At 37.1% G+C, this 17,453-nt stretch overlaps 1 long non-coding RNA gene across 1 annotated transcript; it reads right to left on the bottom strand.

Annotated features, from left to right (window-relative positions):
- Window positions 1-6,598: 6,598 nt before the first annotated feature.
- Window positions 6,599-8,237, bottom strand: LOC141626671 (uncharacterized). The gene is made up of 3 exons (XR_012536266.1): window positions 8,119-8,237; window positions 7,254-7,312; window positions 6,599-6,809 (listed from the first exon to the last, which is right to left on the bottom strand). It is a non-coding gene; the product is annotated as an uncharacterized LOC141626671 (long non-coding RNA).
- Window positions 8,238-17,453: the final 9,216 nt, after the last annotated feature.

Raw genomic sequence — 17,453 nt, 5'->3', positions numbered from 1 at the left:
AGCCAGGAAACGGTAAAAGTGGGCCTGGTGAGACTAGTGGCTCATAGGGCAAGGCAAAGAGCAAGGGCGGTGACATTGAGTGCCGCCATTGTCACAAGACTGGACATTGGAGGAGGAACTGTCCCGTGTACCATGAGGACATAAAAGCAGGCCGCATCGTTCCTGTTGGTATGTCATCTTATATTCATATGATTGAGATTAACCATGCAAGTTTCGGAACTTGGGTACTTGATACTGGTTGTGGTTCTCATCTGTGTAATCATTTGCAGGGCCTAAAAAACATCACACCTCTCGGAAAGGGTGATGTGGACCTGCGAGTCGGGAATGAAGCTAGAGTTGTTGCAGTCTCATAGGGAACATACGTAATCCAACTCCCTAGTGGTTTTGAGTTATTTTTATATAACTGTTACTATGTACCTAGTTTGTCTAAGAACATTATTTCTGTTTTCGTACTTGATAAAGACGGTTTTTCATTTTCAATAAAGGATAATAGCTGTATTTTCTCTTTCAATGAAATGATTTATGGCAAAGCAGTTTCCATGAATGAAATTTACATCTTAGATCAAACTACAGATATATTACACGTGAATAATAAGAAATTAAAGGTTGGTGACAAAGATCAAACCTATCTATGGCATTGTCGAATGGGACACATAAATGAGAAACGTGTAAAGAAACTTGTCGATAATGGGACTATTCCCGCATTCGATTTTTCTACATTTGGCACGTGTGAATCATGTCTTATCGGCAAAATGACTCGAATATCCTTCAAAGGTGTCGGAATGCGCGCTAGTGACCTATTAGGACTCATACATACTGATGTATGTGGACCTATGTCAATTACCGCTAGAGATGGCTATAGATATTTTATCACTTTCACGAACGATTTGAGTAGATACGGATAGGGGTGGGCATAATCCGGTCCGGACCGGAAAAATGGACCGGTCCGGACCGGAATCTAGTGGACCGGAACCAGAATTAAAAATTCCGGTCCGGTCTCCGGTCCACCATTTTCCAAAATTCCGGTTTTCGGTCCGGTCCGGTCCAGTACCGGTATTTTCCGGTCCGGACCGGTTTGGACCGGAATGCCCAGAATTATTGTTATTTGCATTTTTTTTCTTAAAATTGTATTTTTATTTTGGTCCAATCCGGTCCGTACCGGTCCAATGGACCGGAATTTTTGGACCGGAATTTGAAAAAGTAGGTAATTCCGGTCCAACCGGTCCGGTCTGGTATTCGACCGGAATTTTTCCGGTCCGGTCCCGGTCCAGAATTTGTGTAATCCGGTCCGGTCCCGGTCCATGAATTTTGTCGATTCCGGTTCCGGTCCAAACCGGTCAAGACATACTTTATTGAGTAGATACGGATATGTCTACTTGATGAAACATAAAAGTGAGTCCTTTGAGAAATTCAAGGAATACCAGAATAAGGTTGAGAACCAACTGGGTAGAAAGGTTAAAGCACTCCGTTCAAATCGGGGTGGCGAATATCTTTCAAATGAGTTTGATCAACACCTTAAAGACTGTGGAATCGTTTTGCAGTTAACTCCACCTGGAACACCTCAATTGAATGGTGTGTCCAAACAGAGAAATCGAACATTACTTGATATGGTTCGATCCATGATGAGTCACACGGTAGTACCTGATTCATTATGGGGTTTTGCTCTTTTGTCAGCTGCTCTTATACTTAACCGAAGTCCGACTAAAGCTGTCGACAAGACTCCATATGAAATGTGGAAGGGAACGGTCCCTAACTTGTCCTTTATTCGGGTTTGGGGCTGCGAGGCTTATGTCAAGTGGAGACACGAGGATAAGCTTGGCCCGCGATCGGTCAAGACATACTTTATTGATTATCCAAAAGGAACATTTGGTCATTACTTATATTCACCTACCGAACATCGAGTTTTTGTTACGGCTAGTGCGACGTTCTTAGAGAAATAATTTCTCGAGAACAAGACAAGTAATAGAACCTTCGAGCTGTCGGAGATTCCAGAACCAACAACTGAGGAACAGATGGAGGAATTTGTTCCTCCAACTGATGATACGGTTAATATTCCTCAGGAACCTAGGAGGTCGGGTAGAGTCTCTAATCCTCCGGACAGATACATTGGTATGGTCGAGGAGAGTGACGTTTTACTCCTAGAGAGTAATGAACCCGCTACCTATAAAGGTGCAATGACCTGTTCCGACTCAAAGCTATGGCTTGAAACCATTCAATCCGAGATGGACTCCATGTATGAGAATGACGTATGGGATCTAGTTGATTTACCTAATAAGGTAAAACCTCTACAGTGCAAATGGCTTTACAAAATAAAGCGTTCTGTAGACGGGCAACCAGATACCTATAAGGCACGACTAGTGGCAAAAGGTTTCACTCAAGTGCACGGTTTGCATTATGATGAAATTTTTGCACCCGTAGTAATGTTGCGTTCCATTCGGATTATCTTAGCGATTGCCGCTTTTCATGACTATGAAATTTGGCAAATGGATGTGAAAACCGCCTTCTTAAATGGTTATTTGGAGGAGGAGTTGTACATGGTGCAACCCGAAGGTTTCATAGATCCTGAGAATCCTAAGAAAGTGTGCAAGCTTAAGCGTTCCATTTATGGACTTAAGCAAGCTTCTCGGAGTTGGAATCATCGTTTCGACCAGGTGATAAAAGAGTATGGTTTCACTCGATCGGTCGAGGAACCATGCTTATATATCAAGTCGAGTGGGAGCAAGATTGTTTTCTTGATATTGCATGTCGATGACATACTCTTGATTGGGAATGACATTCCTCTCTTATCTTCGGTTAAAGGATGGTTTAAGAACCATTTCCAGATGAAAGATCTGGGTGAGGCACAACGCATATTGGGAATCCGTATCTACCGAGATAGATCACGACGGACGTTATCACTGAGTCAGGAGTCTTATTTGGATAAGATTCTTGAAAGGTTTAGTATGACCAACTCCAAGAAGGGGAACCTTCCAATGACGTCTGGTATGCAGTTGAGCAAGTCTCAGTCACCCACGACGCTTGAAGGGATTGAGCGCATGAGTCGTGTTCCTTATGCATCTGCAATAGGATCAATCATGTATGCCATGATATGCACACATCCAGACGTGGCATATGCATTGAGTATGACGAGTCGGTACCAAAAGAATCCAGGTGAAACACACTGGATAGCTGTTAAAAACATCCTTAAGTACCTACGGAGGACTAAGGATAGGGTATTGACTTATGGAGGCGATACTAAGCTATGCGCAATCGGTTACGCAGATGCTAGCTTCCAAATGGATCGGGATGATTCAAAATCTCAGTCCGGGTTCGTCTTCACTCTTAATGGTGCTGCGGTCAGCTGGAAGAGTTCCAAGCAGGATGTTGTAGCAGATTCTACCACTGAATCCGAGTACTATGCCGCTTCGGAAGCAACAAAGGAAGCTATATTGATGCGTCAATTCTTACAAGGACTTACGGTAGTTCCTAGTTCGAATGACCCGATCACCATCTATTGTGACAATAGAGGTGCCATCTTCCAGGCTAAGGAGCCTAAGTCTAGCAACAAATATAGACATGTACATCGGAAAGCTCACCTGATCCGTGCTTACGTGGAGCAAGAAGAGATAGTGATTGACAAGATAGCTTCGGATGACAACATCGCAGATCCTCTCACTAAACCGTTGAATTATGATAAGCATAAAGGGCACGTTATTTCCATGGGAATTAAATGTGTTCCTGAGTTGTAGTAGTTGATTATGATTTCGATACATTATCTTTTTCATATACTATTTATAACTTCATCGTTTTATTATAATATTTTGTTTTTCATGTGGATTGTACTGACAACATTGAACGCCACAAAGTGAACTGAATTATATTATATTTGTTTTGGTCCGTAATCGCCTTAAAGAGCTGATAACTTTGGCTATTATATTGTGCAGTCGATTGATGGTGGGTTCAACGAGCCATAAGTCAATCAGTTGGTTGATCGATCACAAATACGGGTTATAACGATACCTCGTAGAACAATTATTTTTGTGACAACGTAATGGAGTCCTAAATGTTTGAAAGCATTCGGTGCTAGGTCATGGATTGGACGTCCATTGTGTTCCTAGAGTCGATTCTTTTGACTATCGACTGTCTCTTGAGATTAAGGCAGTTTTTGGGTGACTTTGGTTTCTTTCTCATGGTCTTCCGTAACAGGAGACTAAGTAGATTTTTTCTGGATCATTTCATACTGTGCTTACATCTGCAGGATTCGAGTTGAAGAAAATATCCAACCTCTATCAGGTTTAGTTATTTCTCAGGGCCACTCGAGGAGTTGTAACTGAAATGCATGGCCATGCTCGAATGATGATTCGTTTATCAGTTAAGTTACTCTCTAGTCGGGGAAACCACTCTTGATATTGATCACTTGTAAAATACGACCTTTGTGAATACGGATTTTGCAAATTGTTTTACATTGAGTGGGAGAAATTTTAGGATATGAGAATCAGTTATCGCACATACACTTGTGAGGACAAGTGGGAGTTTTTTGGACCTTGTGTCCTCCACAAATTAGTGTGATAACATTTATAAATCTCTTATAGGTTCACAAGGGTATACTTCGTATTTTATCAGTTGATTAACGATTACTTAATAACGGTTGGCTTTCTAGAAAGTTTGACGTTATTATCATATTGTTTGCGGTGATCAACTGGTTCCTAAAAGTCACACCTAAAGGATGTGTTTGAGAGATGTGATTATGGAAATGTAATCACATTGATGCTTTATATGACTAAAAGGTTAGTTCATGTATTTGACTAAACAGTTAGTCAATGTGTTGATGAGATGATTATTTAATTTAGTTAAATAATATTAGCTGAGACGAATTAACTGTCAATTCGTAAATTGAATATAATATGTTATATTTAATAAATGTATATAATGTTAGCTTAAACGAATTAAGATGTTAATTCGTAATTAAATGTAACCAGTTATATTTAAATAGCAAATTATAAATATGCGATATTTATAGTTAAATTATATATTATACGATATTGTCATAATAAAATATTACTGACTCGTATTAATAAATCAACTGCAAGCTGTTGTGTGTAGACTTATTAATACGGAATAAAATAAATGACAATTTAATTATACACTTTATATACATTTTGTAAAATACCAAAATAAGAAGATTTAATCTCATCATTTTGGTAGGTGGATAAACCGAAAATAAGAAGAATATACCTCTTATTTTCGGTTGGTTTGGCCGAAATTTAGGAGAGAAAATATCTCCCCTTGACTTCTCTTATTTCGGTTATAATAAGAGAGTAGGAGATTATTTTCTTAACCTAATTTTAACCTAGCACACTCCCATCTAAACAAAAACACAAAACCCTAAATTAATTAAGAGAATTTGGGGATCGATTCTAGCAAGAAAAAGGCATATTTCATATCATCTTGGGTGCAACTGATAGGAGAATATCATTGCGATATTGTTCATAGGCCATATTAGCTAGGACCGAAGGTTATTTATTAATCCTTTAGCATTTTGTTTATGCAATTTCTTTAATAACTAGTTTCACAATCATAATTTCGTTATAATCTTTATTATGTTAATGAAGTATACTGATATTTCCTACACTTCCTCCATTACTTTCTGTGCCTGTGAATGATCAAGGGGACACCAAGTGGTGTTCTTCTGTACAACTCTCCCTGCATGAGGATATATTGAGAGGCAAGTAGGCGTATGGCACGTTGTCCTCTCTTCTCAATATCTGGTGGATATGTACCGTTAAGCTTGAAGTTTAGAATGGCCTGTAACCAAGATTCCCATGGGTTTTCCTCTTCATCTAAAAGGAAGTGCACATAGGCTGGCTTTGACCGCCGTTCGATGCATAAAGGCATTTCAACCACGTTCTCTGGCATATTGATCAAGGATGCGAGTTTTGCAAGAGCATCCGCAAACTAATTTTCTTCTCGAGGCAGGTGTAGATAGGTAACCTGGTTGAAGAATTGAGAAACCTGATCTATCCTAGCCTGATAGGGTGCTAGACTTTCACTTCGGATTTTCCAGGATCCAGTTATTTGGTAGATGATTAAGGATGAGTCCCCGTGAACTCGAAAGTTTTTGATGCCTAAACTCACTGATGCTTGTAGACCAATGAGGCAAGCTTCATACTCTGCTACATAATTTGTCACCCCAAAGTTGAGTTTGATAGAAAGTGGTGTATGCTCGCCTTTAGGAGAAATGAGCAGCACTCCTATCCCAAATCCTCTCAAATTAGATACCCCATCAAAGTAAAGATCCCAATAATCTGCACTGGTTTGTAAAATATCCTCATCTAGAAACGACCACGTGTCTATTGATTGCGTATCGTTGATAGGGTTATCTGTGAAAAATTCAGCCACAACACGTCCCTTTATGACTTTCAAAGGTATGTATTTGAGATCGAACTCTGAGAGCATTAAGGTCCATCTCGCTAGGCGTCCATTGAGAACGGGTTTCTCGAAGAGGTATTTGACAGGGTCTGTAACACCCCCATTTATTCGGGAGTCTTTAGCTAGACATTCCCAAGTAAATGAGAGCGTTACCATCTCGGTTTCCCGAGGTAGTGAATAACAAAGTACAACAATACCAAAGTACTTTAAATTAAAACTTTAGTGAATACATGTTTATTACAAATTAACCAAGTAAAACTTAATATAAAAATAAATACAACTCGTAGCGAAAATAAATAAAGTGATATAATTGTTCTATGTGATCTAGACTTCAGCTATGGTCCAAGTCAAGCTCTCATCCCAATGCTCCCAAGTCAGCTAATCTTTAGTACCTGTCAAATCTGCTCCCCATAAAACGGTTCACCGCAGGTGTTCACGAATACACTGTCAACCATGAGGTTGAGTAGGATAATCACACAACATTAAATATACAAACTTAATAGATGTAAGCACGTGGAATAAATACCAACACCGATTCCCATCATATCCACACTAGTCGTCCCGGTCCGTGACCGAGGCTCCACCACACCGTCGTCCCGCCAACTCCTGGCTCGGGGATAAACACAAATGTCGTCCCAGTCCGAGACTGAGGATAAACTATCGTCCCAGTCCGAGACTGAGGATAATCTCACCACAATAGCACCATTTAATATGCATAACTCAATATAAGACTAATCAACAATAATGAACCAACCATCGTTCATCCAAAAACTAACATCCAACTTTCACATTATCACCATACGATAAGTAATATAATCACACATTTAGTTGAGTCGTTTTCCTACCTGATAGCAAATCTTCAAGTCACACAAGCAATCAAATCAATCCTTTACACATCCATAACCTACATAATATAATTATGTACAATTACAACATAACCAACCAACTAATCATGCACTTATCCTAAGTCAATCACATCCTAATCCTTTTGACAACTTCAATGTTAAATCTCTAATTCTACCGTTTTACAGCACAGTTCAGTCTCGCTATAAAATTCATAATTAATTCACTAAAAATCCAAACGATGCAAGACCAATGGGGTTGGAACCCTAAGACACATATCTACAGTTATTGTGAAATAGACTTTCTCCAAATTCTGGATATTCAGGGTTTTCTTGAAGGAATCATAAATACTGACGAATTCCGTCGCATAAAAAGTATTAACCTCTAAAATATGTTTAACAAATCCTTTTCAAGTGAAACAAAAGCCTAACATCATCTAGACTCTCCAATTTTAATGTATGAAAAAGACCTAACTCAATTTCAATTTATAAATTAGGTTTACAAAATAAACTTTAGACTTATAGTTCATTCGCGGATTCTCAGTCGACATGTTCATAAAGAATTTATTCTGGAAAATCTACACGTTCAATTGCTACGAGATTTTACAGTCATCAACTAGGCTTGAATATAACCTAAGTCTATTCTTTACGTTTTCGAAGACAACGATTTTAAGATGGTCTGATACTTCATTTAAGACAACTTACAAATTTACAAAATTGCTGTAACTTTATTCTTTAACAAAATTGTCACAAACTTAACTATAGATGATTATATTTAATCTAGACATGATTAGGTGATGAACTAAAACTTAAAACATGTTTATAAGGATTAAAGATTAAAACTTTGAAAGATTATAGATGAACTTACAAAATAAAAGATTCAATCCAATGGAAGCAGATGCTAAAATCTCCAAATTGATTACTACCAAATTCCCTTTTCCCTTTTTTATCTTCCTTCTTATTCTCCCTATCCCTCCCTAACTTTTATGTGATGTTGTAAAAGTGAATAAGTTATTTATGAATATGCTACCATGATATATATAGTAATTAGGTAGTATTATTTTAGGAATGTTTCTCTCTTTATTATATTATTATTATTATTACAACTACTACAACTATTATTACTATTACATATTATATTTTAGTCTTTTCATAACTAGGATTCCATACACTCCATTTAATAATTTATTACTAATATTACTAGGATTATTAATATTATAATTAATATTACCTTTACTTATTTTATTATTCTCCTTATTAATATTATTATTAAATCCTGAAATAATTCCCGACTACTACTCGTACTAAGCCATTAAAATATATCCCTACAATTATAGCACACGGCCCAAGGCCCTATTATTAGCTAAGCCCAATTACCGACTTACTTACTCATTTTATGATTTAATTAACGTCTTAGCTGCAACTATTATTAGAAATGGCATTAATTAACTATTTGAATTACATAAATTATTCATACAAATATTATCAAAATACGGGGTATTACAGTCTTCCCCCCTTAAAATGAACTTCGTCCCGAAGTTCGCCCACTTCGTCCCGAAGTTCGCCCACAACTACTACCACAATACTCACCACAACACTCATCGACATTCTCATAACTAAGCATCATCCAACACAATTATCATATTACGATTATCAATCATGCCAATCTTATCACAAGTTATCACAATAACAAGTTAAAACACTCGTAGTATCACATTCCTTCCCCCTAAAAATAAACTTCGTCCTCGAAGTTTGGAATATCAAACAATAGGAACTAACAATTCATTGTTGTAACGCCATAAAATAAGGAACACACAATGTAACATAAAGCAACTATTACTTTCCAACACAACTCCAAGTAATGAATAACAAAATCTTTGATTACCAGCAAAATCACATTATACAGGATATTCGAACTAAAATTTACTTAAACTTAAACTTCTTACTTTAGCTATCGACGAATACATTGCCAGACTAAATAATAATCTCTAACAAAATACGCACAATTGTTTAGTTAATCTTTTCTTAATAATGACATCTAACTTAAACATGGATGTAATTAATGTGAACATATATAGGCTTAGGGAACACATTTCGCATATCACTAGACATGTTACTCTACTTCACAAAATTACAACATCAAAATGCCAAGGTGAAAGAATAAGAAAAATTCTTTAGAAATTTTAGCACAATATATATTTTCAAAGATAAGGAAAACATGTTACAACTTCCAAAAATCATAGACAAATAATAACGTAATTACTTCTTGAGAACTTATACTTTTTATAAAATAAAGAGAGTTAGTAAACCATGAGAAAAAGAATCAAGTCAAAAAATCATAAGGTCAATTTATAATGCATTTTACAAACTACTTGGTCGAAACAGAAATTTCACAGCAACTCGTCAGAAACTTAGGTCAACTTGTAAAAATCACTATTAATTGTCAAAAACTTACCTTGCAACGTAACTTATCAATTTAGAAACATATACGAATTTTTTAAACAATGGAGTTGGAATTAGACTAAATTGACATGCAGTTTTTAAATGGCAAATTTTACAAAAACATGTCGCGAAAACATCACTGCACAGGAATATTCTGAACACTGTCCACTAAAATATTTATTTCTCCTAAACCCTATATTATTTGAATATGATACCAGTGTCATATGAAAGCTAACTCAAAAAGGTATTACACATAAAATTTCCGTACAAGGATTTGAAACAGGCAGTAAATGGCAGCCAAAACAATCAACAGTAAAATTTCGAGAAATCAACCAAAATCGCTTTCTTCACAATTTCATGCAATTCCTTCAACACTTCACATATTAATCAGACTCACACCTCCCACATACATGTCAACATACGTTTCCCATATCAACATGCTCATAATAATACTTAAAAGAAATCATGTCACATCTCCTCACTGTAAAAGCAAAGTTACGTCTACGTAATCGCAATCATTAATGAAACAACATTCAAACAAGGCAACAAGAACTTCCAAGACAAACTAAGCATTTTTCATTTTAATTTACCCCACACTCTCAAGTATTCTCTGAGGGTTCCTGGTTCAAAACTGAGAGGGTCATGGTACGAATTAAGGCGCGCTTCTTAACCGCACTAAGAGGGGCTCCTAACAATTTCTACCCGGGGTTCATTTTATTTAGACACATCCTAAGTTCATTATTATTCATTGGTTAGGCCTGAGGATTGTTTTGCTCTGATACCACTTTGTAACACCCCCATTTATTCGGAAGTCTTTAGCTAGACATTCCCAAGTAAATGAGAGCGTTACCATCTCGGTTTCCCAAGGTAGTGAATAACAAAGTACAACAATACCAAAGTACTTTAAATTAAATCTTTAGTGAATACATGTTTATTACAAATTAACCAACTAAAACTTAATATAAAAATAAATACAACTCGCAGCGGAAATAAATAAAGTGATATAATTGTTCTATGTGATCTAGACTTCAGCTATGGTCCAAGTCAAGCTCTCATCCCAATGCTCCTAACTCCGCTAATTTTTAGTACCTGTCAAATCTGCTCCCCATAAAACGGTTCACCGCAGGTGTTCACGAATACACTGTCAACCACGAGGTTGAGTAGGATAATCACACAACATTAAATATACAAACTTAATGGATGTAAGCACGTGAAATAAATACCACCACCGATTCCCATCATATCCACACTAGTCGTCCCGGTCCGTGACCGAGGCTCCACCACAGCATCGTCCCGCCAACTCCTGGCCCGGGGATAAACACAAATGTCGTCCCAGTCCTAGACTGGGGATAAACTGTCGAACTAGTCCGAGACTGAGGATAATCTCACCACAATAACAACATTTAATATGCATAACTCAATATAAGACTAATGAACAATAATGAACCAACCATCGTTCATCCAAAAACTAACATCCAACTTTCACATTATAACCATACGATAAATAATATAATCACACATTTAGTTGAGTAGTTATCCTACCTGATAGCAAATCTTCAAGTCACACAAGCAATCAAATCGATCCTTTACAAATCCATAACCTACATAACATAATTATGTACAATTACAACATAACCAACCAACTAATCATGCACTTATCCTAAGTCAATCACATCCTAATCCTTTTGACAACTTCAATGTTAAATCTCTAATTCTACCGTTTTACAGCACAGTTTAGTCTCGCTATAAAATTCATAATTAATTCACTAAAAATCCAAACGATGCAAGACCAATGGGGTTGGAACCCTAAGACACATATCTATAGTTCTTGTGAAATAGACTTTCTTCAAATTCTGGACTTATCAGGGTTTTCTTGAAGGAATCATAAATACTGACGAATTCCGTCGCATAAAAAGTATTAACCTCTAAAATATGTTTAACAAATCCTTTTCAAGTGAAACAAAAGCCTAACATCATCTAGACTCTCCAATTTTAATGTATGAAAAAACCTAACTCAATTTCAATTTATAAATTAGGTTTATAAAATAAACTTTAGACTTATAGTTCATTCGCGGATTCTCAGTCGACATGTTCATAAAGAATTTATTCTGGAAAATCTACACGTTCAATTGCTACGAGATTTTACAGGTTGCTACGAGATTTTACAGGCATCAATTAGGCTTGAAAATAACCTAAGTCTATTCTTTACGTTTTCGAAGACAACGACTTTAAGATGGTCTCATACTTCATTTAAGACAACTTACAAATTTACAAAATTGCTGTAACTTTATTCTTTAACAAAATTGTCACAAACTTAACTATAGATGATTATATTTAATCTAGACATGATTAGGTGATGAAATAAAACTTAAAACATGCTTATAAGGATTAAAGCTTAAAATTTTGAAAGATTATAGTTGAACTTACAAAATAAAAGATTCAATCCAATGGAAGCAGATGCTAAAATCTCCAACTTGATTACTACCAAATTCCCTTTTCTCTTTTTATCTTCCTTCTTATTCTCCCTCTCCCTCCCTAACTTTTATATGATGTTGTAAAAGTGAATAAGTGATTTATGAATATGCTACCATGATATATATAGTAATAAGGTAGTATTATTTTAGGAAAGTTTCTCTCTTTATTATTATTATTATTATTATTATTATTATTATTATTATTATTATTATTATTATTATTATTATTATTATTATTATTATTATTATTATTATTATTATTATTATTATTATTATTATTATTATTATTATTATTATTATTATTATTATTATTACAACTACTACAACTATTATTACTATTACATATTATATTTTAGTCTTTTCATAACTAGGATTACCATATACTCCCTTTACTAATTTATTACTAATATTACTAGGATTATTAATATTATAATTAATATTACCTTTACTTATTTTATTATTCTCCTTATTAATATTATTATTAAATCCCGAAATAATTCCCGACTACTACTCGTACTAAGCCATTAAAATATATCCCTACAATTATAGCACACGACCCAAGGCCCTATTATTAGCTAAGCCCAATTACCGACTTGCTTACTCATTTTATGATTTAATTAACGTCTTATCTGCAACTATTATTAGAAATGCCATTAATTAACTATTTGAATTACATAAATTATTCATACAAAATATTATCAAAATACGGGGTATTACAGTCTTCCCCCCTTAAAATGAACTTCGTCCCGAAGTTCGCCCACAACTACTACCACAATACTCACCACAACACTCATAGACATTCTCATAACTAAGCATCATCCAACACAATTATCATATTACGATTATCAATCATGCCAATCTTATCACAAGGTATCACAATAACAACTTAAAACACTCGTAGTATCACAGGATCCATTTTAGAATACACTTTTACCGAGTAGCTAAGCATGTAATGGCGCAGTTTCTTTGTTCCCCACACAAGAGTGAGGCACGTCTTCTCGAGAGGTGTATACTTGCTCTCGTACTCTAAGAACTTCTTACTAAGGTAGTAGATAGCTCTTTCTTCCTTTCCAACGGTCTGTGTGAGCATGGCCCCCATGGATGTTTCGGTGACTGTGAGATATAATCCAAGAGGTTGATCCCGTTGGGGAGGCATTAGCACTGGTGGTTTGGCCAATATATCTTTTATCCTGTCAAATGCCTCCTGACAGTCATCGTCCCATACGGTGTGGTCCGTTTTCTTGAGCTTTTTAAAGATAGGCTCACAGATCATAGTGAGTATCGATATGAATCGACTTATGTACTGTACTTTACCCAGGAATCCTCTGACCTCCTTTTATGTTTGGGGTTGTGGCATCTCGATTAAGGCCTTGATCTTGGATGGATCAATTTATACCCCCCTCTGGCTGACAACGTATCCAAGAAGCTTGCCTGACGTTATTCCGAATGCACATTTCTGAGGATTGAGCCTCATGTTGTATTTGCGCAATCTGAGGAAGAACTTGCGAAGGTTGGAAATGTGCCCTTCTCTATCCTTAGATTTGACGATCATATCATCCACATACACCTCCACTTCTTTATGCATCATGTCATGTAACAAAGTAGACGCAGTGCGTTGGTATGTAGCCCCAGCATTGATTAGCCCGAATGGCATAACCGTATAGCAATATGTGCCCCACTGAGTGACGAAGGCTGTCTTGTGCATATCTTATATGGCCATTTTGATTTGGTTATAACCTACATACCCCTCCATGAAGGATAACAACGCATGATACGCTGTATTATCTACCAATATATCGATGTGTGGCAGAGGGAAGTCATCTTTAGGACTCGTTTTGTTCAAGTCTCTGAAATCAACACAAACCCGGATTCGCCCATCCTTTTTTGGCACAGGGACTATGTTAGCCACCCAGTCTGAATACTCGTAAACTTTGCTGAATCCGGCTTTGAATTGCTTATCGACTTCATCTTTAATCTTAAGAGCCTACTCTGTCCTCATCCGACTAGATCTTCTATTTTACGGGTTTGAAACCTGGCTTGATTGGAATGCGATGTTCTGCAATATCCCTGTCGATCCCTGACATATCTTTGTAAGACCAAGCGAAGACGTCCTTGAATTCGTGTAGGATGTCGATGAAATTGGCCCTTTCAGTTGGGTCTAGGGCCGTCCCTATCCTAAGTTCTTGGGGTTCTAATTTCATTCCTACGTTGATAGGTTTGGTGTCTTCTATATCTGGTGCCCCTTCCCCCTCTTCTAGTATTTCTTTAATTATATAGGGAGGTAATTCGATTAAGTCTGGGTCAGGATCATCCTCATTATCATCGTAAATAGAATTGCATTCAGAATAACACAAGGAGTAAGTAGAATTAGATTTATTCATATTAAAATTTGAAAACAGCTGAAACAAAGAAGCCATCTCGCAGAGAGTCGGTGGCGGTAAAGGGACGATTCTTTGGGACATGCCCCAAGTTTCACATTAGGCGATACTATGCTAGGCGAAACAGAGGGGTGGGGAGTGACGACAGGAGGAGACTCTCTAGCGACTTCTCTAGACTTAGGTTCCGACTCCAACTCTGATTCCTACTCCGACTCGAATTCATCATCTTCGGGTTCTCCTTTGAACATCTCTCCTTCTCCAATAGTGACCTTTAAGAGCTTTCCTTGATTGTTAGTCCAATTGATCGACTTTCTCCATCCTTTCTGTTGATTTGAGCTGGTGTTAGTGATCAGTGTTGTAGGGTTGAAATGGTCATTCTGAAGTATCATGGTAATGATCTCATCCTGCGCTGCCCTGACAAATCGATCCTCTTCGAATAGAAGGCTAACAGCTTGTTCGTCGAGACAGGATATCTGACGAGTTTTGACGGTAGGAACCGTTTTTGGAGGAAGGAAGTAGCAATCATGGAAGACCTCGATTCCAGCTATTTGAACGCCTTTGTACAACCAAGGTTCGGGAAATCCATGAAAATGTTCACAATCTCTTTCTCTGATGATGTACCTATTTAGTGTAGGGAGATAGGGTTGCATTTGGATTCCCTTACTTTTGCGATTCTGGACTTGAGTAAGCATTTCGATGGTTTCGGCCTTCGTTGGCTTATATCCCAAGCCTAGTGGTATCTTTTGGGAGTTACCCTCCTTAAAGGGTATAAAGGTACTCTCTCTGATAGGATTTAGTGGCATTCCTGGGAAGTATCCCTGGGATTTGAGTATGTGGTTGACCATTAAGCTGAAATGTGGGTCGAAGTACAAGGGAGCCAATTCACTCTCTATATGGTTTATGGTTTGGAATCCTCCAAGCTCGTACACTGGATCTGTAGTTACTTGGTTGCTTGACATTTTCTCTATTACAGCCTTGATAGGTGAAGAAGTGATCGTCACTACCTTGCCATCAAGAGAGATCTTGCTCTTTTGGTGCAAGCGTGAATCTGTAGATACCCAGTATCTGCACCTTCCAAAAACCACCCGATGATGATCGAACTATAACGTGTTTTTGATATGCGTGCGTGGATTTGCTGTACATGAGACGGTTTAATGCACTACTCGAATATGAAAAATGATTTCAAAAGTTTTCTAACTTCATATGCATTAAAATAACACTATTTAGAGTTAAAACCGTCTTCAAACCCAAAACCGACTCAGAAACCCGCAACTCGAGTCAACCTGAGTCAACCCGAGTCAACCCAAATCTCGAATGTCAAAAATAATGCCATGAATGTTTTCATCATGTCATTTCCATTAAAATGAACCTAATTAGAGTCAAAATCGACACCGGGCCAAAAACCGACTCGAAATTCAAATCCCGACTCACACGGGTCAAACCCGAGTCAAAGACACAAAACACCTACCTCAAGTAACACCAAAATCATCTCATTAGATGCCCATGTTCTTACACGATATCCTACTTGATTACCACAAATCAATAATGGATGGAGAATTAGCCACGTCCAAATTAAAAGCGACAATACACTCATTTGTATCACGAGGTAGCTCGCGCCTCAATTGGGTGTCTGCTTAGCCTCTAAGCAAACTCAACCGACCTACCACCCCACATTTCTATATAAATAACACCCTTCACACACCATAATCCTCACGCGAGAGTCCGCCCCCTCCTTCTCCCTTAAACTTCTAGACCCGACTTCCTAAGTCACAAAATCGACACGTGTTTACCACCTACCGATCGTAAACACAAGCCTTACACATATTGTTTGGTACCGTCGGCGTGCATTCGACCGACCAATTTGACCAACTCAACTCATTAATCAACATGTTATTTTCAACATATTTTCAAAACAAAATCCTTTTTTAAGGCACTCTTTTTAAACTTCTTTGATCGTGAGTAGTCACTACGAGAAAACTGTCTCTAAAGTCGTCTACGTCGCAAACATCAATATACGTAAGTTTGAGGGTTTAAATGTCTCATTTATTTCATTTCTTTACTGTTTTTATAAGTTTATATGCATGAACAATGCATAAAACGATTCAAATATAGGTTAGAAGAGCCAAAACCGAGTTTTGGCCTGAGACAGGAGCTCCTTGCTATGCAGGGAGGCTCACGCCTCTTGTGGGTGTCCAGGTCAGACTCAACCGTATTTGTTCTCGTCTTTCCTCTTTATTTTATTTCTTATTTGTAATCGGTTTTTACCATTTCAAATGTTTTAATTCATTTTTATGATAAAGACATTTTTGACCATTATGAAAATCATCCTTGGTTCTTTATACCATGGCGGTTTATTCCGTGACTCGATGATATTATTGGTTAATTACATTTTAATGGGTATTTTGACACCCTTTTATTTTATTTACCATTTTTCTCATTTATTTACACTTGCAAATATATTAGTCATAATTCATAATCATCCTTGGTTCTTTATACCATGTCGGTTTAATCCGAGTACGATGACAAACTTGACTAATTACAAAGAAATAAACTTAACATGATTAGTTTAAATCAAATATTTTACATTTTTGTTTGTAAACTATACTTTTCAAACATGCAAATCCGACAACGAATGTTACTAACATAATAGTAATTATTCCGAGTCATGCAAATCATACTTGCAAATCATTTATTCACAAATACGGTTTTAAACAACCATTTTAACAACCAGAAGGCATCTCTTGGTTCGCCCTATGGCTCGCGCCCCAAGAGGCCCTCTGCTTTCATATTTCAAAACCTGGGCAGAGGCCCTTACCTCGCCAATAGGCTCGCGCCTTAACAGGGCTGCCTGGCACTATTCTGCCTCGTCTTTAGCACTTGTCTAGGACGATCCGGATTACGGTTTACCC

The sequence above is a fragment of the Silene latifolia genome, chromosome Y (assembly GCF_048544455.1).
Source record: "Silene latifolia isolate original U9 population chromosome Y, ASM4854445v1, whole genome shotgun sequence".
Lineage (NCBI taxonomy): Eukaryota > Viridiplantae > Streptophyta > Magnoliopsida > Caryophyllales > Caryophyllaceae > Silene > Silene latifolia.
The sequence above is the reverse complement of the archived record's forward strand: the minus strand, read 5'-3'. Positions and strand labels throughout refer to the sequence as shown.